This window comes from Tursiops truncatus, chromosome 19, assembly GCF_011762595.2.
Source record: "Tursiops truncatus isolate mTurTru1 chromosome 19, mTurTru1.mat.Y, whole genome shotgun sequence".
Lineage (NCBI taxonomy): Eukaryota > Metazoa > Chordata > Mammalia > Artiodactyla > Delphinidae > Tursiops > Tursiops truncatus.
Window position 1 is genome coordinate 17,187,525 of NC_047052.1, and position 25,067 is coordinate 17,212,591.

General features: G+C 35.9%; 1 protein-coding gene across 7 annotated transcripts in view; it reads right to left on the reverse strand.

Annotated features, from left to right (window-relative positions):
- NFAT5 (nuclear factor of activated T cells 5) overlaps window positions 1-25,067 on the reverse strand; it is a 132,500-nt gene that overhangs the window by 102,142 nt on the left and 5,291 nt on the right. The window lies entirely within an intron of this gene.

Genomic DNA, 25,067 nt, shown 5'->3' on the forward strand with positions numbered 1-25,067 from the left:
TTCCTTTACCCAGCCCTTATTGTTTTTCTAACATATTCACCCTATTAATCATGCCCAATCCTCAATAACCTCATCTTCAATATTCCTGAATCAGTGTCTATTCTTTTTTTTAATTTATTTTATTTATTTTTGGCTGCATTGGGTCTTTGTTGCTGCGCGCGGGCTTTCTCTGGTTGCAGCGAGCGGGGGCTACACTTCGTTGTGGTGCCCGGGCTTCTCTTGTTGAGGAGCATGTGCTCTAGGCATGCGGGCTTCAGTAGCTGTGGCATGCGGGCTCAGTAGTTGTGGCACACAGGCTCTAGAGTGCAGGGTCAGTAGTTGTGGTGCATGGGCTTAGCTGCTCCGCGGAATGTGGAATCTTCCCAGGCCAGGGCTTGAACCCGTGTCCCCTGCATTGGCAGGCGGATTCTTAACCACTGTGCCACCAGTGAAGTCCTGGTCTATTCTTTTTTTTTTTTTAGAAGATGTTGGGGATAGGAGTTTATTAATTAATTTATTTATTTTTGCTGTATTGCGTCTTCGTTTCTGTGCAAGGGTTTTCTCTAGTTGTGGCAAGTGGGGGCCACTCTTCATCACAGTGCGCAGGCCTCTCACTATCGCGGCCTCTCTTGTTGCGGAGCACAGGCTCCAGACGCACAGGCTCAGTAGTTGTGGCTCACGGGCCTAGTTGTTCCGCGGCATGTGGGATCCTCCCAGACCAGGGCTCAAACCCGTGTCCCCTGCATTGGCAGGCAGATTCTCAACCACTGCGCCACCAGGGAAGCCCCTGGTCTATTCTTTAATGGAGAAAATAAAAACACACAGACTAGTACTACTATGAATTCATGATTTTCCTCAGAGTAGCTCAGGAAATCTCTCTCTTTTTTTTTTTTTTGGCCATGCCACATAGCTTTCAGGATCTTAGTTCCACCACCAGGGATCGAACCGGCACCCTTGGCAGTGAAAGCAGGGAGTCCTAACCACTGGACTGCCAGAGAATTCCCTCAGCTCCCCCATCTTAAAGCCACCAACCTCTATCTATCATTCTTGGCAAATGAGTGTTTATTGCTCCAGAGAGAAAATAGGCAGGCTATAAGGCATGAATTCCCCATACTTCCTTTCCCAGACACAAATTATCCTTACCTGTGTCCCTTTAGGTCCAAGAGAAGAAGCAATCCTATGTACTAGATCCCTTTTTCTTCCTTGGTCCTTGAAAAGTTTCTTCTATTAATAAATTCCTATCCTTTATCTTCAACTCCCTCATTCCACAAGATTCCTATTCCTACTATATCTCTTTCTAGTTGCCACTTTCCTTCACAACCACACAGTACAACAGTTGTGTTCACTAGCTACCTCTATTTCGTCTACTTACAATTATTACTCAACCTACTACTACTACTTGGCTTCTGTTCCCACTAGTCCATTAAAATTTCTCTGTCACCAATAAACTCCTAACTGACTTATTTGCAACTTCTGACTCTACTACTGGAAACCCTTCTCTCCATTATCTTCTATTTCTTTTCCTCCCTCTTTGATTCCTCTTTAGTTTACTACTTTTTCCATTCCCCTTAAATATTTTGGGTGTTTTCCCCAGGGAAATGAATCCTCAACCACCTTCTTTCCTATTTTTCTCCCTTTATTGTTAATTTCAACTTGAACCATAACTGCATGATATTCATAAGTTGACGACTATCAATGTTTGCTTCCAGTTCCAGATTGTTAGATATAAATACTGACTCAATATCTTCATTTGGATACTTATATAGACATTTCATCCTTAATGTGTCTAAAACCAATCTCTTCATTTACTTCTCCCCCACCCCACCAGAGTCTTTTCCATCTCGTTAAATGAGAACTCCATTCTTCCAGTTTGCTCAGTTCAAAAATGTTGGTTATCATCTTTCACTTTTCTTTTTCTCTCACACTACACACCTAATCCGTGAGCAATTCCTGTCTGCTTTTCCTACCAAATATATCCAGAACTCCACCACTTCTTGCTACCTCCACTACCACAATCCTGGTCTACTTGTCTCACCTGGACTAATGCGAGCGCCTCCTAACTGAATTACTATTTCACTCCTATAGTTTGTTAGCTACACTGTAGCCTGAATAATCCATTTAAAACCTAATTCGGGGGCTTCCCTGTTGGCGCAGTGGTTGAGCATCCGCCTGCCGATGCAGGGGACACGGGTTCGTGCCCCGGTCCAGGAAGATCTCACAAGCCGCGGAGCGGCTGGGCCCGTGAGCCATGGCCGCTGAGACTGTGCGTCCGGAGCCTGTGCTCTGCAATGGGAGAGGTCACAGCAGTGAGAGGCCCACGTACCGCAAAAATAAATAAATTTTTAAAAAATAAAATAAAACCTAATTCGGATCACTCCTCAGCTCCCATGTCAGAGTAAAACCTAAAGTCCTTACATGATCTCAGCACACCAACATCTCTCTCTACAACTCTCCTCCCTATCAACGCTGCTCCAGCCACACTGGCCTCCTTACTAGTAGTTTCTTGAACATGCCAAGCACCTTCCCAACCTCAAATCCTCTGAATTTACTATTCCTCCATCTGGGAAATTCTTTCCCTAGATATTACCATAGCTTACTCACTCAATTCCTTCAGGTCTCTGTACAAATGAGGCACCACTTCTTTGAGGCACTCTGACCACCCTATATAAAATAGCACCCACTAGCACTTTATTATCCTTCCTAATCCTGCTTTGTTTTTTTCACTCCCTGCCATTTTTTAAAAATCGGGATATAATTTACATAACAAAAGGGTACCCTTTAAACTGTACAGTTCAGTGGTTTGAGTTTATTCACAAAGTTTTACAGTCATCACCACTACCTAAAGTTCCAGAACACTTTCATAACCCAAAAAGAAACTACATACCCATTAGCAAGTCATTCCCCACTCCCTCATGCCCCAAATCCCTGGCAACCACTAATTGACTTTCTCTCTCTATGGATTTGCCTGATCTTACCCTCTGACATTTGATTATTTGTCTGTTGTCTCTTTCCAACTACCAGAATATAAACTGGTGAAGGCAGGAACTTTGTTTTCTTTAATTCTGTGTCCCCAGCATCTAGATCAGTGCTTGGTACATAGTAGGTGCTCAATATCCCAAAACAGTCTTAATTTCAACATATCCAAAATGGAACTCATTATCTTCTGCTGCCTTATTTTTAGCATGAAACTATTTTGAAGTAGCACTTACCAAACTATGCTGAAATTGTGTCTGCCTGCCCTATTAACAATGGTAAGCCTCTTTAAAGCACTGAGCACAAAATATATTGAATAAATGGCCACCTCCCCAAATATCTTAATATTCAGTATATTAACAACCTAAATTTATGTTTAAAAATTAACTAAATACTATTATGGCAACAAATCATAATTTCCACCCCTCCATTCCTACTTTCTCCCTAACATCTTCTCTAGACAACAGAGATAACTATTAAGGTCTATCAAGGGTAACCCTCACTTACTTATATATCCTCTATTAACTTTGGGTCCAAGACCTGCTTCAGAACACGTTGGAGGAAGATTAACCCACACGTACCAGAGTAGGGAAGCCAGAGTAGAAATGGTTGCAAAAGAATCTTATAGCCAGAGGTGATCTCCAAGATTCACCATGGTGAAGAGTGCAGAGTTACCTGTTTTCAACTATTAGGATCATGTGACCTTCACTGTACAAAGAAAACACAAGACATATGTAATAACTGTATAAAATATCACTAGTTGACTATGATATCTCTATCACATTTATTCAGCTTTCTATGATACCTGACGGTCTCTTCTCTGCATTGTGTTGCTATTCAGGTTCTTATCATATCCAGCCTTGGTTTACCACATCTTACACAGCTATACCTTTTCCCTCCCTTATTCTACTCTTCCCCAATCTCTAGCTCTATGATCCAGCTATATTGAATTTCTTTCAATCCTCCAACATACTAAGCTCTTGCTCATCTCCAAATTTTCCAACATGGTAGTCTCCCCTTTGCCTAAAACATTCTTCCTCCAACACAGCCCCTCCACCTTCACCTTATGAATTTTTATAATTTCAGGACTGAGTTTGGATGTCATCTTCTATCAAAAGCCCCTCTCTGATTCCCTGGCACATTGGTACCTTCTCACGTCCCACTTCATCAATCTGTATTTCCCTTTCAGAGCACTTAGCATACTACTTTTAACGGATTATTTATTAGTCTGTCTCCCCAACTAGAAGGTAAGCTCAGTTAGGGCAAGAATCATGTTTTTGTCTTTTACTATTATATGTGCAGTCAGTAAATAAATGATCTTGGCCAAGGTTAGAGAAAAAAAAAAGGAACAGATCAGAAGTCAGAATACCTTTTTTAAACCTAGCTGTTCTACTGATTAACAGTGTCAACTTGGGCAAGTCTCTTAATCATTTGGGGTTTTGGTTTTATCATCTATAAGACGTAGATGATAACTATACCTCTTAGGTGCAAAAAGATTAAATAAAGTAATGTATATCAAAGTGCTCTACAAAGTTGTGGGCGAAGTGTAATACAAAACTAATGTAAGCTATCTACTTGCCCACTCTCCTATAATAGAAATAATCCTACTTGTTGTTTATTATAACATGGTAAGTCAGTCTATTAAAGTTAAAAGGAACTTTTCTCAAAATGAAATCAGATTTGGAAGATATACTAGAAGCAGAATAGTTCCAATTCCAGCTCTTAGCAGTTTCAACTAACAAGCAGTAGATTTTTTTGAACCTATTAGTCAAGTGCTAATAGGTTAATGAACAACTAGGTAGACCGGAATAAATTCAGCCCTCTAACAGCTACAGCTGAAAATAGCACCTGGGAAAAAAGTTCTAACATGAAAACAGGTTAAAATGCAAGTTTTTATATTTAAAAAATGCTGATAATCTTATATTCTTATACTGTATCAAAAAGTGTCATAGTTTCTTATAATAATAAACTCATTTCAATTTACCATTTTCCTCCTCTAATTTGCTTCCTTTTCCTCATCCTATTCTACACACCTGCCAGTTTTAGGATTACAACCTTTATATCTATATTCTCAAAATTACTTTTTTTTTTTGCGATATGCGGGCCTCTCACCGCTGCGGCCTCTCCCGTCGCGGAGCACAGGCTCCAGACGCGCAGGCTCAGCGGCCATGGCTCACGGGCCCAGCCGCCCAGCGGCATGCGGGATCCTCCCGGACCGGAGCGCGAACCCGCATCCCCTGCATCGACAGGCGGACTCTCAACCACTGCGCCACCAGTAACTGTAACTGTGCTATAATACTACAGGTGATTTAAAGTTATTGCAAATGCCATTCCAGTCTCCTTCTTAGATGTTATGTTTCACTATAACATCTTCTATAAAGACAGAGAGATATAGGAACTCAGTAAGAGTCACATTTTTAAAAACTTGACCAGTTAAAATAAAATTCTGACTAAGATTTGTTGTTTAGGGACTTCCCTGGTGGTACGGTGGTTAAGACTCCGCACTTCCACTGCAGGGGGCATGGGTTGGATCCCTGGTAGGGGAACTAAGATCCTGCATGCCACGTGGTGCAGAAAGACTGAATTCATTTATTCATATTTAGTAAAGGTATACACATATCTATAATCTTCAAAACACATTGGTAACCTAAAACTAGCTTATTCATTTTTGGCACTAATATAACTAGAAAAAATGTAGTTAAATCTGGCATTTTCTCAACTCTTCACAAAAAAATAAAATTACCATTAATTTTGAATTTTAAAACTATGTCTGTCAAATACCCATTTCAGTGTTCAAGACTGACCTCAAGTGTCACATACCCTGTGCAGCCTTCTCTGATCCTTTATGGACAGTGTTAAGGATTCCCTCTTCTCCACTTGCATAATATCCCATATTTCTATTAAAGCACATACTGCATTACTTTAAACTTGACTAATTTTATTTTCTCTCAACTGTGAACTTCACTAGAGTGATTTCCTCTTATATTGTGTTCTTAGTCCGGTAGAGGAGCTAAATAAATGTTGAATGAATGTTTAAATTAATTGTTGGTCTATCAGGTTGACAGTGTTAGTGAAGAGTGGATGGCATAGTTAAAAATACTGAGCTTGTGAGTGTGACATATGTATGGTATCAAACAAGTAAGTATGACCAGAAGAAGATAACTTGTCATATATTTTGTAACCCAGACTACCTTTCTCTACCAGAGTATTTGGTTTTGTTTGATTGATTTCAGGCAGAAATGGTAGCAAAAGTGAGAAGAGAGGGAGGCCAATGTAGATTACCTTTTTACGATCATGTATCCAAATATGAAGATGTGAAATAAGCTTGTTTTCTTTGATATATTCATTTCTTTGGAAATTGCAATTTTAAAGAGTAAAATTACAGTTATGGAATTGAATATTTGGATTACATAGTAATTAACTATTAAATTTTTAGTGAAAATGTGTGCACGTGTGCCTCTATGTACTTTTTGGAACAATCTTAAATTTATAAAACAGATGTGAGTACAGTGCAAAGAACTTTCTTCTTTTTTCCTGAACCATTTGAGAGTAAGTTGCCAACATGATGCCACATCACCTTCGAATACTTTAGTATGTATTTCCAGCAAACAAGGATATTCTTCAAAATATTTTCTCCCATCCATAGGTTGTCTTTTTGTTTTTTCTATGGTTTCCTTTGCTGTGCAAAAGCTTTTAAGTTTAATTAGGTCCTGTTTGTTTATTTTTTGTTTTTAATTCCACTACTCTAGGAGATGGATCCAAAAAAATACTCCTGCGATTTATGGCAAATAGTGTTCTGCCTATGCTCTCCTCTAGGAGTTTTATAGTACCTGGTCTTCTATTTGGGTCTTTAATCCATCTTGAGCTTATTTTTGTATATGGTGTTAGAGCATGAACTAATTTCATTCTTTTTTTTTTTGGCTGCGTTGGGTCTTTGATGCTGCGTGCGGGCTTTTCTCTAGTTGCAGCAAGCAGGGGCTACTCTTCGTTGGGATGCGCGGTTTTCTCACTGCGGTGGCTTCTCTTGTTGAGGAGCATGGGCCCTAGAGCATGTGGGCTTCAGTAGTTGTGGCTTGCGGGCTGTAGAGCGCAGGCTCAATAGTTGTGGCACACAGGCTTAGTTGCTCCACGGCATGTGGGATCTTCCCGGACCAGGGATCGAACCCGTGTCCCTTGCATTGGCAGGAGGATTCTTAACCACCGCGCCACCAGGTAAGTCCCTAATTTCATTCTTTTACATGTAACTGTCCAGTTCTCCCACCACCACTTACTGAAGACACTGTCTTTTCTCCACTGTATATCCTTGCCTAATTTGTTGTAGATTAATTGACCATAAGTGCGTCGGTTTATTTCTGGGCTTTCGATCTTGTTCTATTGATCTATATGTCTGTTTCTGTGCCACCACTATACTGTTTTAAAAATGAAAACACAACGATCTACTTGTATCTTAATCCTATAAAGCACATGTAAAATACTCAAGATCTGTGGATCTTTGGAGTTTGAGATGATAACAAGTTTATAGCCACTTTAACAATTTTTGACAGAAAAACATCAATGACAAATAATTACCACATTTCATGCAAAAGAAAATAATTATAATTTACCTTTTTAGGAAATTTTAAATCAATTAGGAGGAAAATGAAGACTCCTATAGCAAATTTAGCAAAGGATAAGAACAGACAATTCAAAAAGATACACAATGGCCAATATATACATGAAAAGTATTCAATTTTAATGGCTAAAAGAATAAGACAGCATAGCATATGAAACTGTAATAGTCTTTAAAAAATAATACTTGGTGCTGGCAAAGGTTCCAGGAAATTGGTATTGCTAATGGATATAAACTGGTAAAACCTCTTTGGAGGCAATAAGGCAACAGGGTCATTGTATTTCAAATGTGTACATGCTTTTTCCCAGTAATTATACTTTTATAAATTTAAATTAAGAAAAAAAATATAGTTAAGTTTGCAAAGATATGCATATACAAAAATGCTCTCTGCAGCATTGTTTATAAAAATGAAAACCAGAAACATCCTAAATGTCATCAATAGAGTAGTTAAATAAATGATGGCAATGATGGTACATCCATATTATGAAATATAATGTAGCTATTAAAAATAAAAACACAGATCTATTTGGACCACAGAAAACATCTATAACTTATTGTTGAGTAAAGGAAGCAGGCTATAAACAGTATAAAACCATATAAAAATCCCATTTACATAAAAAAATATATATGTGCATAGAAATATAACAGTGGTTATCTATGAGAGGTGGGATCTTTTGTAACTTTTATTCTTTGTATTTGTTATATTGTTTGAAGTCTTTATAATTTAAAAAAAAGCTACATTATGTTCCATTTATTAACCTAGAGTGGTGTCCAAAACATTCTAAAAAAAAAAGCACAATATGATTCTATTTTAGAAAAAAATAAATAAATGTAAAATGCCCACATTGCACAGAAAAGAATACAGAATGACATACTGTATGTCAAAATGTGAACAGTTGTTATCTCTGTATGGTAGGATTATATATTATTTTCCTTTTCTACTTTATATGCTTTATATGTAATACAATGACCTACCCTTTTTGTAATAAGCATAAAAGTATAATTGTATTATAATCTGAAAAAATTAAGTTTTCAATTTTTAAAAAATTTCTATTAAAAATATCTTAAACACCCCAAAAGAATAACTTGTCCTAAAAAATTAACATTCTTTCCTTCAATATATCTTCGACTTTTCCTCAAAATATCCAGAGAAAATTGGAGGTTCACATTCAAATAATGTTTAAAGGCATTACGGCTTCCCTGGTGGCGCTGTGGTTGAGAGTCCACCTGCCGATGCAGGGGACACGGATTTGTGCCCCGGTCCGGGAAGATCCCACATGCCACGGAGCGGCTGGGCCCGTGAGCCATGGCCGCTGAGCCTGTGCGTCCGGAGCCTGTGCTCCGCAACGGGAGAGGCCACAACGGTGAGAGGACTGCGTACAGGAAAAAAAAAAAAAAAGCACTAGCATAATGAAAACCATTATTTCATATAAACTTCATAATAACCCTGTTAGATAAAGAGGAAATGAGGATAAAAGGATAAAAAGAAATACGACTAGCAAAACGTGAAACAGGTATTTTAAAATAGTATGTTTCTTTTTTTTTTTTAAGAGCTTTAACTTAAGCCATTTAAAAAATATTTATTTATTTATTTATTTTGGCTGCACCGGGTCTTAGTTGTGGCCTGTGGGATCTTTAGTTGCAGCATGTGTGCGGGATCTAGCTCCTCGACCAGGGATTGAACCCGGGCCCCCTGCATTGGGAGTGAGGAGTCTTAGCCACTGGACCACCAGGGAAGGCCCAATACTATGTTTCCTAACTATAAATTCTGTACTTTTTCCCCCACCACAAAGGTACCTCTAGATTAACTGAATTGCAAATAAAATACAAAAGTAAGTTAATTTTTCCACAGAAGCCAGTCTGGTATTAACTATCTAAACCTTTTTCCCTGTGTCTCATTCTCCCAAAATAAGAAAATGGAGCCTTAAAACACAGACACTCTGGACAATACAATCATTAGTAAAGAAGAGATGGCTGGCAGCACAGTTTCTCTTGCACTGGCACAAATTCTTGTTTTCAAACCCAAGAAACTTTGGTACTCTTATAATTCCTAAAGTCAGATATATCAAGAAACCACCCAAAGAAATATGGCCATAAACATAGAATGCCAAAAAGACCAATACCGATGTTTATTCTGCTTTATTTAAGATGTGATGTCTTCCACTTTTTCTTTGGCACTAATGATAGTAAAATAAAGGTATATTTTTTATTCTTTTCAAAAAAATATGTAGAAACTATATTCCAGTAATAATAACATCAACTTAAGTAGCCTATGCTAGGCACCCATTCTAAGTACTTTACTTCTATTAACTCATTTAATTCTCACAGCCCTATGCTGTAAGCTCTATTATCAACAGCACCTTACAGATGAGGAAACTGAGGCAAAGAGAGGTCAATGAACTTGTCCAAACTGCCACATAGCCAGTGTATAATATAACCTGAACCTGAACCCAGGCAGTCTTGCTCCAAGGCCCATATCTTTAGCCACTATACACACTGCCCTCTCCATATTATTAATATATTATTTTGGGAGAGAATATGGTAACAGAATGAGAAGAAAAGTTTTTTGAAATTGCCTTAATGTTTTTAAATTCTATATGGTTAGAGAATAAGAATATTGCTGTTGAACAAGAATACTGGCCCCATGGGACTTCCCTGGCAGTCCAGTGGTTAATTAAGACTCCATGCTTCCACTACAGGGGGCACGGGTTCTAACTCCGGTGGGGGAACTAAGATCCCGCATACTGCCCGGCGCAGACAAAAAAGAAAAAAGGAGGAAAAAAAAAAAAGAATACTGGCCCCACAAAATGGGATATGAAATGTTCCTATGTAGTTGGGCATTAGACCTTGGAACTGGATCCGCTATAGAGAATAGACTCTCATGACATAACTTCTGTGTGATCCTTATTTCAATGGAGAAACTGAGTGAGGCAATAGAGCACAACTACCTGACTGAAATGTTAGAAAACAACTCACCTTTGAGACAATGTCTCAAAGACTCAGTGTCTTTTTTTATCCTTGGCCCAAAGGCAGCCATTTAAAAATATGTTTAGCAAAACTGAAAAATAATTACAACGGGACAATCTCTAACCTGTCAGGCTAAGGGGGGAAAAGTCTAGAAAAAGATATAGAATACAATTTGAAATTTACAGAACATTAAACTTAAAATATGACTGTCTAAACCACTTTAGAAGTTATTTTCTCCTTATAATCTTCTAACCTGAGACAAAATAACTGTGAACAACTTTCCAATATTTACAAGCTGAAATTCAACTGTTTCTTTTTAATGATACAAAGAAGAAATAATACTGTTCTGTAATGTGAAACACCTCTCCTGAAAAATCCTGAACTTTGACTAATATGGTTTTTTGGTTTTTAATAAATGCTCAAACCTAAAATTATCAGGAAACCATTCTGTTGTATATCATCACCTAATTGCCTAAAACAAGATTTGTCAATTTACTGGTTCATTCAGAATACTTGTATTAAGTCACCTGGTATTTAGCACTCATTAAAATCTGTACCAAGAAGACATACAAATGTCAAAGTAAGGAGCTCTTTAGATATCTGGGGTGTCAGAGTCACCTATGATGAAAGACAAAATACACAGAGAGAGAATAATGAAAAACAAAGTAACAAAGTATCAAAAACAAACCCTTCCTGCTGCAGATCCAAAAAAAAAGAAAGAAAGAAAAAAGACACTTCTCTTTTATTTCCTGGATTTGGAATTGAAGAGCCTTACTTACCCTGAATACTCAAAGGAGAGATTTGAACCATCCTGAAGTTTCTAGTCAATCTTAGTTGAATACCAAAATTAGGGATATTGCTTTTTACTGTCTATTTATAGCTATTTTAACTCATAAAACTTTTTTACTGTCTTATTTTTATCCTTTGAATTTCCAAGTTGAATTTCCTTTGAATTTCCAAGTTGAAGTTTTATCTACATTTAAGGATTTTTAGCAATCCAAATGTGGATTTGCTTATCCGTCCTATTACAGCACATCCACATTTGGTTGTTACAAAGGTACTGTTCTCACAGGACACACCATCCAGTCCCTTTATGAAGAGCTATGCTTACTACAATCCATGATCTCTGCAATACGCAATTTATGGACAAGTAGATGAACAATATCCTACTAAAAAGGAAGCAGGAAAAGAAGAGGTCCAACACACTGGGAAGGACCCTCCCTGTAATGCTCTGGTCTATCTTTGTTCCAGAACTAGACAGTGGTGAATATTCAAATAGTTCTTAATGGAAGAAGGCCTAGAACATTTTTTTCCCACCAATTTCCCTCTAAATTGGCATATCCAATGGATATGCTCTCTTCTGGGCAATATTATAGGGTCCAAACTACAATGATTTTTCCAAAAGACCTTACTTCTCATAGTTCACTTTTTCTGTTTTATTTTGCTCACATAATAAACGACTGCTAAATTTCACTTTTAAATCTATTTGATTTGGGAGATTCCAAAATATAATTTGTTTCTATGTTGGTTGACAGTTGATGTTTCTGAAAAGCCCTAACAAGTTCAAGAGATACTAGTATAGATGTATAGGAGAACAAAGCGCATCTAAATTTAAGGGAAAATGCACTTTGGGTTCACACAAATAAGCAAACAAGTATGGTGAGAACACAATGACTCGGTAGCTATCTTTCAGCTCTAGGTTACCTTTCTATTTTTAGAATTAGCAGCCATCTCCCCTCTGAAGTTTGCCATCTCAAGCAGCCCATTGTAATTCCAACACATGAGTAAAGGCAACGGTGATTACAGACCTAATCTTAAGTATTCTTAGGAGTAAGTTGGTTTCTATTATTAGGGGAAATATTAAGCTTATAGGGTACTCGAGGAATCTATGATGCAATTAGTACTCGGTAAGAGCGCTAGTCAGTCTACAAAAATTATTGTATAAATTACCAAAGTGCCTAATTTATACCTAAAACATTATTTATTCATAAAGCCTATTCATACACAGATTAATATGCCTTTACCAGTAAACATACGAGTACTGGTCAAGATAAATTTAACTTCACTAAACTGAAGTAATGTTCAACATTGAATCATGTTCAAGTTCTCTCACTTATTCTCAAACTTAAAACTTGAGCTGTGGCAATAATTTAAGAAAACATCCTTTTAAACAGAAAATATTTTAGTAGTTGAGGACCATAACAAATCAAAGAAAAATAAATTAAGCACTTTCATGTTCACACAAAACAAATACTAAACTAGCCAGCAATGCCTCTTACTCAGGAACTCTGATGAATACAGTTATACCTATATTTAATCTAGCAGTATGTGAAATAGATGCATGTATATGTATACATGAATCACTTTGCTGTATACCTGAAACTAACACAACACTGTTAATCAACTATACTCTAAGACAAAAAGTTAAAATAAATAAATAAATAAAAGATACCATTAAGAAAATGAAAAAAAAAAATCTAGCAGTTATCCAGGGTCCTCATTATCCTCTACTAATGTCTAATTAATAATACAAATACAAAGAGAACGTTTCAAGACAGTAGGGTTTATAGTTTCCACTGCTACAGAAGTGTATCTCACTTCACTTATGCAGTTTTTCTTCCTCCTAGCTCACTGTCACAATTCTGTGACATTTATTAGAAAACTGCAATCCTCTTGCTACTATTAAACATTTGCTTTCAGGAAATCAACAAAATGAATCAACCATGCATATTAATAGTCAAAAAAATTTCCAAACTAAACAAGGTTAATCTACTTCATGAATTTTTCAGTCATCTGTTGTCTAATCTTGCTCATCAAAATTTTTTGATTATTCAAGATGTAGCACACTCAGTATTTGATCATCCTATCTACATTTAAAGCACATTTAGATGATTTAGACAACTAAAATATACTGTGTTAAATGGGAAACTGAAAAAAGTCTCCCTTCCATGTGCCACCACACAATTACCTCTGTCTCAATAACTTTATAAAAAAAGTTAGTATATCTCAGAGTCTTAAAATTATTTTTTGTTTTTTTAACATTTTGTGTGTGTGGTAAAATATACATAAAATTTACTACTGTAGCCATTTTTTTAAGTCTACAATTCAATGGCATTAAGTTCATTCACAATGTTGTACAACAATCACCACTAGTATTCACTTCCAGAACGTTTTCATTGCCTCAAACATAAACTCTGTACCTACTGAAGAATACCTCCTCATTGCCCTCTCCCCATAGTCCCTGGTGACCACTATTCCACTTTCTGTCTCTATTCTAGATACCTCATGGAAACTTATAATATTTGTCCTTCTGTATCTGGCTTATTTCAATTAGCATATGTTTTCAAGGTTAATCCATGTTGTAAGATGATATCAGAATTTCATTCCTTTTTAAGGATGAATAATATTCCACTGTATGTACATACCACATTTTATTTATCCACTCATCTGTTGGTGGACACTTAGCTTTTGGTACACTCAGAGTTGTGCAACCATCATCACAATACATTTTAGAATATTTGTATCACTCTCAAAAGAAACCCCAAGCCCTTTAACTATAATCCCCCTCACTCCCCTCCACCCCAGCAACTACTAATCTACTTTCCGCCTCTCTAGATTTGTCTATTCTGTAGATTTCATATAAATGGAATCATACAGTATGTGGTCTTTCATGATTGGCTTCTTTCACTAAGCATACTGTCAAGATTCATCCATGTTCCAGCATGTATCAGTAACTGATTCCTTTTTATGGCCAAATATTATTCCATTAAACGGATATACTACATTTTGTTTATCCATTCATTCATTAGTTGATGGACATTTGGGTTGTTTCCATACTTTGGCTATTATGAACAATGCTGCTCTGAACATACGTATACAAATACACATGTATATTTTATGTGTACAGATGTTTTCATTTCTCTTGGGTATGTATCTAGAAGTGAGATTGCTGGATATGGTAACTCTATGTTTAACTCTTTGAGGAACTATCAGATTATTTTCCAAAGTGGCTGCACTGTTTTACATTCCCACCAGCAGTGTGTGAGGTGATTTCTCCACATCCTTGCCAACACTTATTATTATCTGTCTTTTTGATTATAGCCATCCTAGTAGGTGTGAAGTGGTATCTCACTGTGGTTTTGCTTTGCATTTCCCCAATGACTAATGATGTTGAAAATCTTTTTATACCCTTATCAATATTTAACATATTTTTATTGCATCAGTGCTTTTATTTTAAAACATTTATGTTTAGCAATATATTAAAGTCAGTATGTTCTTAAATATAACAAATATGTTTAATAGCACAAGCAGTATTTTGCTGCTATTAAACTAAATATACAGAAATAGTTGTCCTAATCAATAAAATGAAGTACAGTCAGACTCTTCATATTGTATTTGTTTATAGCCAGTCACCTAAGTGCTTCTCTCATTTAACTGACATGTTTTTGTTTAAATATAATCAATTCCTGTGCTCAAGAATGCCAATCAGGTGCAGCCACTACAGAAAATAGTATGAAGATTCATCAGAAAACTAAAAATAGAACTACATGATCCAGCAATTCCACTGCTAGGTATTTACCTTAAGAAAACAAAATCATGTCTTGAAAAGATATCTGCACCCTCATTTTCACTGCAGCATTATTTACAACAGTCAAAACAAGGAAACAACCGAAGTGTCCGTTAACAAATGAATGCATAAAGAAGATGTCATTCATACACACACACACACACACACACACACACACACGCACACACACGCACGCATGCGCGCACACACAAGAATATTACTCAGCCATAAATAAGAAGGAAATCTTGCCATTTAACACATGAATGGACCTTGAGGGCATTATGCTTAGTGAAATAAGTCAGAGGAAGACAAATACTATATGATATCACTTACGTGAGTAATCAAAAAATTATTTTCTTCAAAATTGAACTAAAAGATACAGAGAACAGATTGGGGGTTGTGGGGGCGGGGAAGGTGAGGGCTGTGAATTAAATGGGTGAAGGTGGTCAAGCTTCAAGAGAACCTTCTTATTTGAGTATTCCAGATTTAGTGAACAAATCCACCTCCATTTGCATCTGAATTACCTAAACCTTTGTCTTTACTAATTAAATAGCTCCAATTTTTTAAAGGTCTAGGTTTCCACCTATAATCATTTTAATCCAATTATTATTCCAATTAAAGCTTTCTACATGGTTGTATATAACTAGAGCACAATCATTTCACACTTCCAATACTATTCCTTCCTTCTTTTCTGGATGTGGTATTCATTCATTCAAGCACCTTTTGGATATAAGCGCTTGTGCCAGATGCTAAGAGAATGTGAGGTATAGTCCCTGTCCTTGAGAAAAATACCATCCAGTATAACTTTTTAAACAAAACTGGACTTTACTAAATGTTCTTTATGGTTTACTGTGGCTTTAATTCCATGGCTGATTCTAATATTGTACAATTACCTTATTGTGGTTTCGGTTTCATTTCCTGAACACACGCATGATCTAGTACTTTATTACCGAAGCTCGGGCTTGCCTGGTGGCACAGTGGTTAAGAATCCACCTGCCAATGCAGGGGACACGGGTTCGAGCCCTGGTCAGGGAAGATCCCACATGCCGCGGAGCAACTAAGCCCGTGGGCCACAACTACTGAGCCTGTGCTCTAGAGCCCGCGAGCCACAACTACTGAGGCCTGCGTGCCTAGAGCCTGTGCTCCGCAACAAAAGAAGCTACTGCAGTGAGAACCCCACGCACCATAACGAAGAGTAGCCCCCACTCAACACAACTAGAGAAAGCCCGCGCACAGCAACGAAGACCCAACACAGCCAAAAATAAATAAAATAAACTTATTAAAAATAAATACTAAAGCTCTCCTAAGTTTTGAGAGACCTTTCTCCAAATTATTTCCATAATTTTATTAACACTTAAAAACAATGATTAAAAAGAATAAAATACTTAAATGTTTAAAAAGTGTAAAACTTATACTCTGAAAACTACAAAACACTGTTGAAAGAAATTAAAGACCTAAATTAAAGGAAACACATCCCATGTTCATAGACGATAAGACTGAATACTATTAAGATGGCAATGCTCCTCAAACTGACCTACAGATTCAATGCAATCCCTATTAAAATCACAGCTCTCCTTTTTGCAGATATTGAGAAGCTGATCCTAAAATTCAAATGGAAATTCAATGGATCCTGAATAACCAAAACAATCTTATAAAAGAAGAACAAAATTGGAAGACTCACTCTTCCCAATTTCAAAGCTACAGTAATCAAGACAGTGCGTTAGTAGCATAAGAATAGACATACAGATGAATAGAAAAGAACTGAGAATCCAGAAATAAACCCATATGCCTATAGTCAACTGATTTTCAACAAGGTTGCCAAGACCATTCAAAGGGAAACAATAGTCGTTTCAACAAATAGTACTGGGGGCAATTGGATATACACATGCAAAAGAATGACACACCACAGGCTGCACACCATAGACAAAAATTAACTCAAAATGGATCAAAGACCTAAATGTAAGAGCCAAGAATATTAAACTCCCAGAAGAAAACACAGGTGTAAATATTTGTGACCTTGGATTAGGCAGCAGTTTCTTAAATATGACACAAAGCATAACCAACAACAACAAAAAAGATAAAGTAGACTTCGAGAAAATTAAAAACATTTGTGCATCAAAAGACACTACCAAGAAAGTGAAAAGACAGCTCACAGAACAGGAGAAAATTTTGGCAAATCATATATCTAATAAGGGACTTGTATAAAGAATATATAAAGAACTCTTACAATTCAACAATGAAAAGACAAAAATTCAATTTTAAAATGAGCCAAGCCTTGAACAGACATTTCTCCAAAGAAGATATATTAATGGCCAATAAACATATGAAAAGATGCTCAACATCATTAGTCATTAGGTAAATATAAATCAAAACCACAGGAGACTGCTTCATACCCAACTAGAGATAGCTATAATCAAAAAGCTAAGAGTAGGTGTTGACAAGAATGTGGAGAAATCAGAACCCTCAAACATTGCTGCTGAAAATGTGAAATGGTGCAGCCACTGCAGAAAGCAGTTTGGCAGTTCCTCCAAAAGTTAAATATACAGTTACCATATGATCCAGCAATTCCACTCCTAGGTATATACCCAGAGAAATGAAACGCGTGTACACCCAAAAACTTGTACACAAATGTGCATAATAGCCAAAATAACCCAAATGTCTGTCAACTAATAAATGAATGGATAAACATAGTAGTATGTAACCATCTAATGGAATATTACCCACCCATAAAAAGAAATGAAATACTGATACATGCTACAACATGAATGAACCTTGAAAACATTATGCTAAGTGAAACAAGAAGTCACAAAAGACCACATATTATATGATTTCTTTTATATGAAATGTCTAGAATAGGCAAATTCATAGAAACCAAAAGCAGATGAGTGGCTACCAGGAGCTGGGGATGTGGGAGGGAATGGGGAATGACTGCTAAATGAGTAAGGGGTTTCTTTTTGGGGTGATGAAAATGTTCTGGAATTATATACTGGTGCTGGTTACACAACACTGTAAATGGACTACAACTCACTGAATTATACACTTTAAAACTGTTAAAATGAGGACTTCCCTAGTGGCGCAGTGGTTAAGAATCCACGTGTCAATGCAGGGGACATGGGTTCAATCCCTGGTCCAGGTAGATCCCACATGTCGTGAAGTAACTAAGCCCATGTGCCACAACTGCTGAGCCTGTGCTCTAGAGCCCACATGCCACAACTGCTGAGCCCATGAGCTGCAACTACTGAAGCCGTGCACTCTAGGGCCTGCGTGCCACAACTACTGAGTCTGTGTGCTGCAACAAATGAAGCCCACACGCCTAGAGCCGGTGCTCCACAACAAGAGAAGCCACTGCAACGAGAAGCCCACGTACCTCACGAAGAGTAGCCCCCACTCACCGCAACTAGAGAAAGCCCGCACGCAGCAACGAAGACCCAATGCAACCAAAAATAAAAAATTTAAAAAAAATTTTAAATTGTTAAAATGATAAACTTTATGTTCTATGAATTTCACCTCAATTAAAATAAAAAGATAATCAGGAACCAAGTCTTTAAGAATGTGGATTTCACCCTAAAACCCATGGACACCATTACAGGATTTTTAAGTAAGCAATATGATTAGATCTGTATTTTAGGAAGATTAATCCTGCACAACATAGTGCTGTGAATGCCTAAACCTTAGTATATAAATTTAGCAACATCTGATTTGGGTGTTCAGAAGCTTATGCATAGTAATAAAATCCTGGTTTCTTGCTACATCTTGAGTAAGTATGTTTGCCAAATAACTTACCTGTAGATATAAATTCTATTTTACTTATTTAACAAATACTTATATAGTGCTTACTATGTGCCAAGCATTATTCCAAGTTCTTTAGAAATATTAACTCATCCAATCCTCATAACAAATATATGAATCTACTATCTCCACTTTATAGAAGAACAAACTGAGTGAAGAAAGGTTAAGTAACTTGCCTAAAATCACACAGCTATTAAGTAATGCGTGTTTTTGAAACTGGGTTTCTATTCACAAGTCAGATAAATAAGTGGGACTTTGATTTACTTCTTATTATCTCTACCACTTTTAATTTCTAAGAAAAACTTCATATTCTTCTATTTCAACTCTTCTGTTTATTTGTTCGCAATTCACTATGCACTAAATTATTTTTTCTGTGCAGAATTTACAGTGTTGATTCTATCCATTCTTGTGAAGTTTGATTGAAAAACATTCTCAAGAAAATTATTTTTTAGTTTTTATTTACTATATACTATAAACATGTTATTTATGTTTACTATAACAGAGTAGTAATTTGGTTAACTAATTACTTTCTGTTCTTCAACTACTTCATTACCCAGTTTTTTTTTTTAAGCAATGAGTTTTTTAAAGGAATTAAGTAGTAATTTTATCCAAAGCATGTTATTCAAGTATTATATATAAATTTCCATCCTGTACTCAATATTACAGGTCAAAATAAACTAAGAAAATGAAAAGTTCTTCAAAAGTAATTTTAAAATTATAAAATTCAACTATATGTTTATATTTCCCATTCATTCACTCTACATTAGCCTAATAGTCTAGAGAGTATGACCTAACAATAAAAATGAAAAAGGAATATAGAAAAAAGTCTTGGAGGTCACAATACAATTTTATAAAAACTTACTCAAGTAAATTTTTGATTTACAGTGTTTCTAAAGTACTTATAACTGCCCATTATCTAGGCACTTATAAATTGAGCCTATAATGTTCACAAGTTATAAATTTATAACTTGTGAACATTAATTTATTATCATTAATTAGCATTTACAGTAGTATTTTTACAGTTAAGCACAAGAGAGTACTCACATGGGACAGAAAGCTCATATTGTTTTTACCTAATTTTTGCTTAACCTACAGAAATAATCAGAGTACAAATAAGTACATACCCCCTACCTACATACTCTTCAGCTCTATAACCCTCTGAAGACTAAAACTATTTTAAAAATAAAGTTTAAAGTTTTAAACTTCATTTTACAGTTATTAAGTATAGGGGCAAACTATATGCTCAGGTATACTTCGCACGTAAGTATTTTCCTATTAACAAATAGGAACTTCATATTAACTTCATTCTTCATTCCAGACTGAATTACAAAACCCTTTAAAACTCTGTGTTATCACTGTTTATTTACATACAATCTCTTTTACTAAACTATAAGCAATATGTGGCCAGGATATATGGGTGAATTCACTTTGAGTGAATGAATAATAATAATATTATTATTATAATATTACTATGTAATACTATAATAATATTATGACTAAGTAACCTTGCACATAAGCATAAAAAAATCATCTCTAAAAAACTACACTTGGCTACATTATAGAATATAGGAATATATAAGAGAATAAAAAATGCCTTATTAACTTTATGTCCTTTAAAAAACTAGTTTTCCTTTCTAGAAGGTTATGGTGGTTGAATAACAAAAGTTAAAGAGAAAAGAGTACACACTGTATACTGTAAATATAGTGTGTACTGCATAAATCCACTTAAACAAAATTCTGAAGAAAGGCAAAACTAATCTTTGGTAAGGAAAAACATCAGTTTTCCTGAGGGGCTGGAGTGGGCAGAATTTACTACAAAAGATCAAGAGGCAGCTTAACGGGATGACTGAAATGTTCTGTATCTTGTCTGTAGTGATTACACAAATGTATACACCTGTTAAAAACTCAAGGAACACTTGAAATGGGTGTACCTGGGTACCTCTATAAGGATGGTTTGTTTTTCTAAAAGAGAGGAAAGAAAGGATACAAGAACAGCAGAACCAACAAGCAAAATGTAGAGAGTACCATGAGAAAATGGAGACATGGGTAGAATGGGAAGATTGGGGGAAAAAAAGAGACAGACAATGGAAAGAAGAACCAAAGTAAATTAATAGGGCCCTATGCAAAATATCACTATTCGTATAGCATTTCATAGTTTTCAAAATCCTCTAACATTATTTCAGTTATTCTTCCTCACAACTCTTAGGTAAGCAAGCCTGATGACAATGTCTCTGCTGAAGAAAAGGAATGCTTACACGATTTTCCACATGGTCTCAAGGCTTAACTAGAATTAAAACGCAAATTTTCTACTGCCTAACAGAATTTTCAGGAAGTTCAAAAACAAACACCAACCACGACAATAAATAGAACTAACTCCCAATGCTCTATGAGTACTGCTTTTTCTGTTACTCATCTCTTCTCAGGTTTAGTTACGCTCTGAAACATACCAGCAGAAATAGGGTGCAATGACTTCTATGCTTCCATAAAACTACTGCCAAAGAAATCAAGAGCCCCATGGCATCTTCCGTTTTTAAAGCAGTTCTCCTTAGGTGGTGGCTTGCCCTTCCTTTTCACTTTTGAGCAGCATCAACAGTCAAAACAGAGGTGGTTCAACCAGCAGTGTGCTTCAGCAAAATCTTGATTTACATGCACCAAAGCCAGGAAATGATTTGCTAATTTTGAGTGCTAAAATATTCCTAAAAAGGGTTATCATCATAATCTTTACTGATTTTTTGTGTGGCTTATAGAATTTCCCTCCTTACTTTATGGGAACTGTTAAGCTAAAGAAATCTACACAAAGTACTCTTTATATACCATCTGAACAGTGGTGTAATCTTTTTAGGGCCTGAAGTGTAAATGCCAATTATCAAATGTTTGTATTGTAAGAAAGTTAAGTATAAACTCAAAACTCTGGGGTAAAATAGTCAAGTTTCAAACACCAGCCTCCTTCACTAGCTATGTAACCTTAAGAAAATCAGTGAATCCCTCTGTACCTCAGTTTCCTCGTTTATGAAACAGGGATACTGATACTATCTCACAGGACTTTTCTGAGGATTAAACGTGGAAAATATCTGTAAAATGCTGGTACACACAAATTGCTCAAAAAATGACTTCAATTATTACTAACACTGAATTTATTATTCTTTATTCTCTTTACCAACACTTTCTTTTGACATGTCCTACAAAGACTGCTTTACATAGATTTTTTAAAACTAAAACTAAATTTATAAAGATAAGAGTAATCAACTTGGCTCACTATTTATTAGTAACTTTTCTGTTCTTGTCTCACCTTCAAAACCAACTACCAAATTTACTAAAGGACTAATAATAACATTTCTGAATGGGAAAGAAATGATAAGGATTCATGGCTAGCCAGCAGTAATAATCAGTACCTACTTATCAAATAAATATTAAAAATAAAAGCAAGAGAAAAAATCTATTTTTAAGTTATTAAGAATAAATAAAAGTAAGTGAAAAATCTCATGTATCACATCTTTAGTTGAAACCATCAAATATATAGATCCTTCATCACAACATCAGGTTTTATTTACATTTGGAAGCTGAAATCATTACCTGTAGTTAATCCATAGACTATTTCTACCTTTTCATTCAAATACATGTTTATAATTAGTGTATAAACCTCATTAGTTTTTTAACCTTGATTTTTATTAAGGCAACAGGAAATAAAAGACGTGACTCTCTTTCATGTAACTTGGAATAAAATCTTAGCAACAAGAAAAGAGTGTAAGATAATAAGCAACATATCTATTGAAGAAAGTCTTTTACTTCTCATAAAGTTAGCAGAATTATCCTGTCACTACATAATCAGGCCCAACTGGTATCTCAGATTAATTTGATCTTTATTTTTTTCTAATTACCTGTTATTCTTAATAGAAAATAATCCGATGGGTCAACTTTTTCTAATAAAAAGTGGTTATTTTTATATATAACATTGACCACAATAAGAAATGTTTATCTGTACTACCATTTTCAAGTTTTAGGGGACTCCTGGAATAAATACAGTAGAGTCAAGAATGAATCAAGAGCAGACCAAGGACCATCTGATTAAATATGAATTTCTATCATCTTATTATAACAAGCAATAGAATTCCAGTATTGAATAAAAATAAAAATTAAAAAAGCAGAGTTTAGGAAGAGACACAAAAACAAATGATAGGAAATCAGAGAGAGATGGATCCTAGAAACAAAAAGTTGGCAGGAACTAGGTATGATTCTGTCATATGTTTGAAATTCATTTCCATAATTATTTCCTCAATAATATTTTTAGTTTATTAAGTATGGAGCAATAGAGAATACTAGATACTAAACAAGAAAAGAATCCAATAGATTACTTTTAATGTTAAATACTTTCAAAAAGTCCTTTCCAGTAAGATATCTTCATACATTTCATCATGTTAAGAGTTAATGGCCTGGGGCTTCCCTGGTGGCGCAGTGGTTGAGAATCTGCCTGCCAATGCGGGGGACACGGGATCGAGCCCTGGTCTGGGAAGATCCCACATGCCGCGGAGCAACTGGGCCTGTGAGCCACAACTACTGTGCCTGAGTGTCTGGAGCCTGTGCTCCACAACAAGAGAGGCCGCGACAGTGAGAGGCCCGCGCACCGCGATGAAGAGGGGCCCCCACTCGCCGCAACTAGAGAAAGCCCGAGTACAGCAACGAAGACCCAACGCAGCCAAAAATAAATAAATAAATAAAATAAATTTATGGAAAAAAAAAAAGAGTTAATGGCCTACCTTACGAACACAGGCCCTAGGAAAGAAATAAATCAGGCTTAATGGTAATTCAGAAATAGTCCATAAAATCAGTAAAAACACTTACTATTTTTAGGATTTTCATTTTTGAACTATAAAGTAAAATTATGCATGGTACAATATCAAACAGATTGAGAGTAGTTAAAAAAAAAAGGTTATTTTCCCCTTACTCAATGTAATATTTCATATTTTCTTTTAATTTGATCCATATGTAATTTAACTCACTTTTAAAAGCATTTAAAAATTTTAATCCATTGTTTTTATTACTTTACTTCTTCCAATTTGCTTATATTATTTTTCCTGTTTTATCTGATTTTTCTACCATCTTATCTTACATCTCTATAGGTACTTCTAGAATGACCTCTTATTATTTGCTTATTTAGTTTAATTTTTAATCTCAGTTTTTATATAGCAAACTATATATGCCAAAATCAACATTTTTTAATACAGAAAGTGTAAGAAATGGCACCTTTTTTTTTCCTGTAGTTGAACATTTTTTCCAGGTCCTCCAAAGAAGAACCCTAGCCTTAAAGTCTGAACACTGTAAGTGTAAACCATTTTATTTTTTTAAAAATATATACAAACTACCTTCTTTAAAGAGGTACGGAAAATGCAAAAATAGAATCAAAAAGTAAAAATCTGTAGTGTATACTTTTGTCCAGGATTTTTTTCTATGCAAGCTATTTTTAATATAATTGCAACAATATCTTTTATTTACTTATTAGGAGTTTCACATGTAATTATGGGGTCACCAGAAACATTATTTTAATGGCTACATATCATTACATTAAATAGCTAGACTCTTTTCCCATTGTCAGGCAATCACCAAATTACATAAAACGGTATTAGCAGAACTATGCAGGGTGACGGATGTTAACTAGACTTATTACGGTGATCACTTCCCAATATATATAAGTATCAAATCACTGTTGTGAATTTGAAACTAACATAATGTAATATGTCAACTATATCTCAAGTAAAAAATAAGAAACTAATTTCCTATTCTTTTTTTGTGTGTGTGTGCGGTACGCGGGCCTCTCACTGCTGCGGCCTCTCCCGTCGTGGAGCACAGGCTCCGGACGCGCAGGCCCAGCAGCCACGACTCATGGGCCCAGCCGCTCCGCGGCATGCGGGATCCCCCGGACTGGGGCACGAACCTGCGCCCCCTGCACCAGCAGACGGACTCCCAACCACTGCGCCACCAGGGAAGCCCTAATTTCCTATTCTTGAAAAGGGGGAGAGGGAGTAGAAGGACCAGCATTGATATGAAAGATAAATGCAAACTGAATAGTAAAGAGATTTTAAATCTATTTTTGGAGCTAAATACCCAACTGTAGGTTTTCCAACCTTGTCTTCCTAAAAAAAAAAAAAAAAAAAAACAACTTTTAATTTGTAAAACCTATGTTCTCTA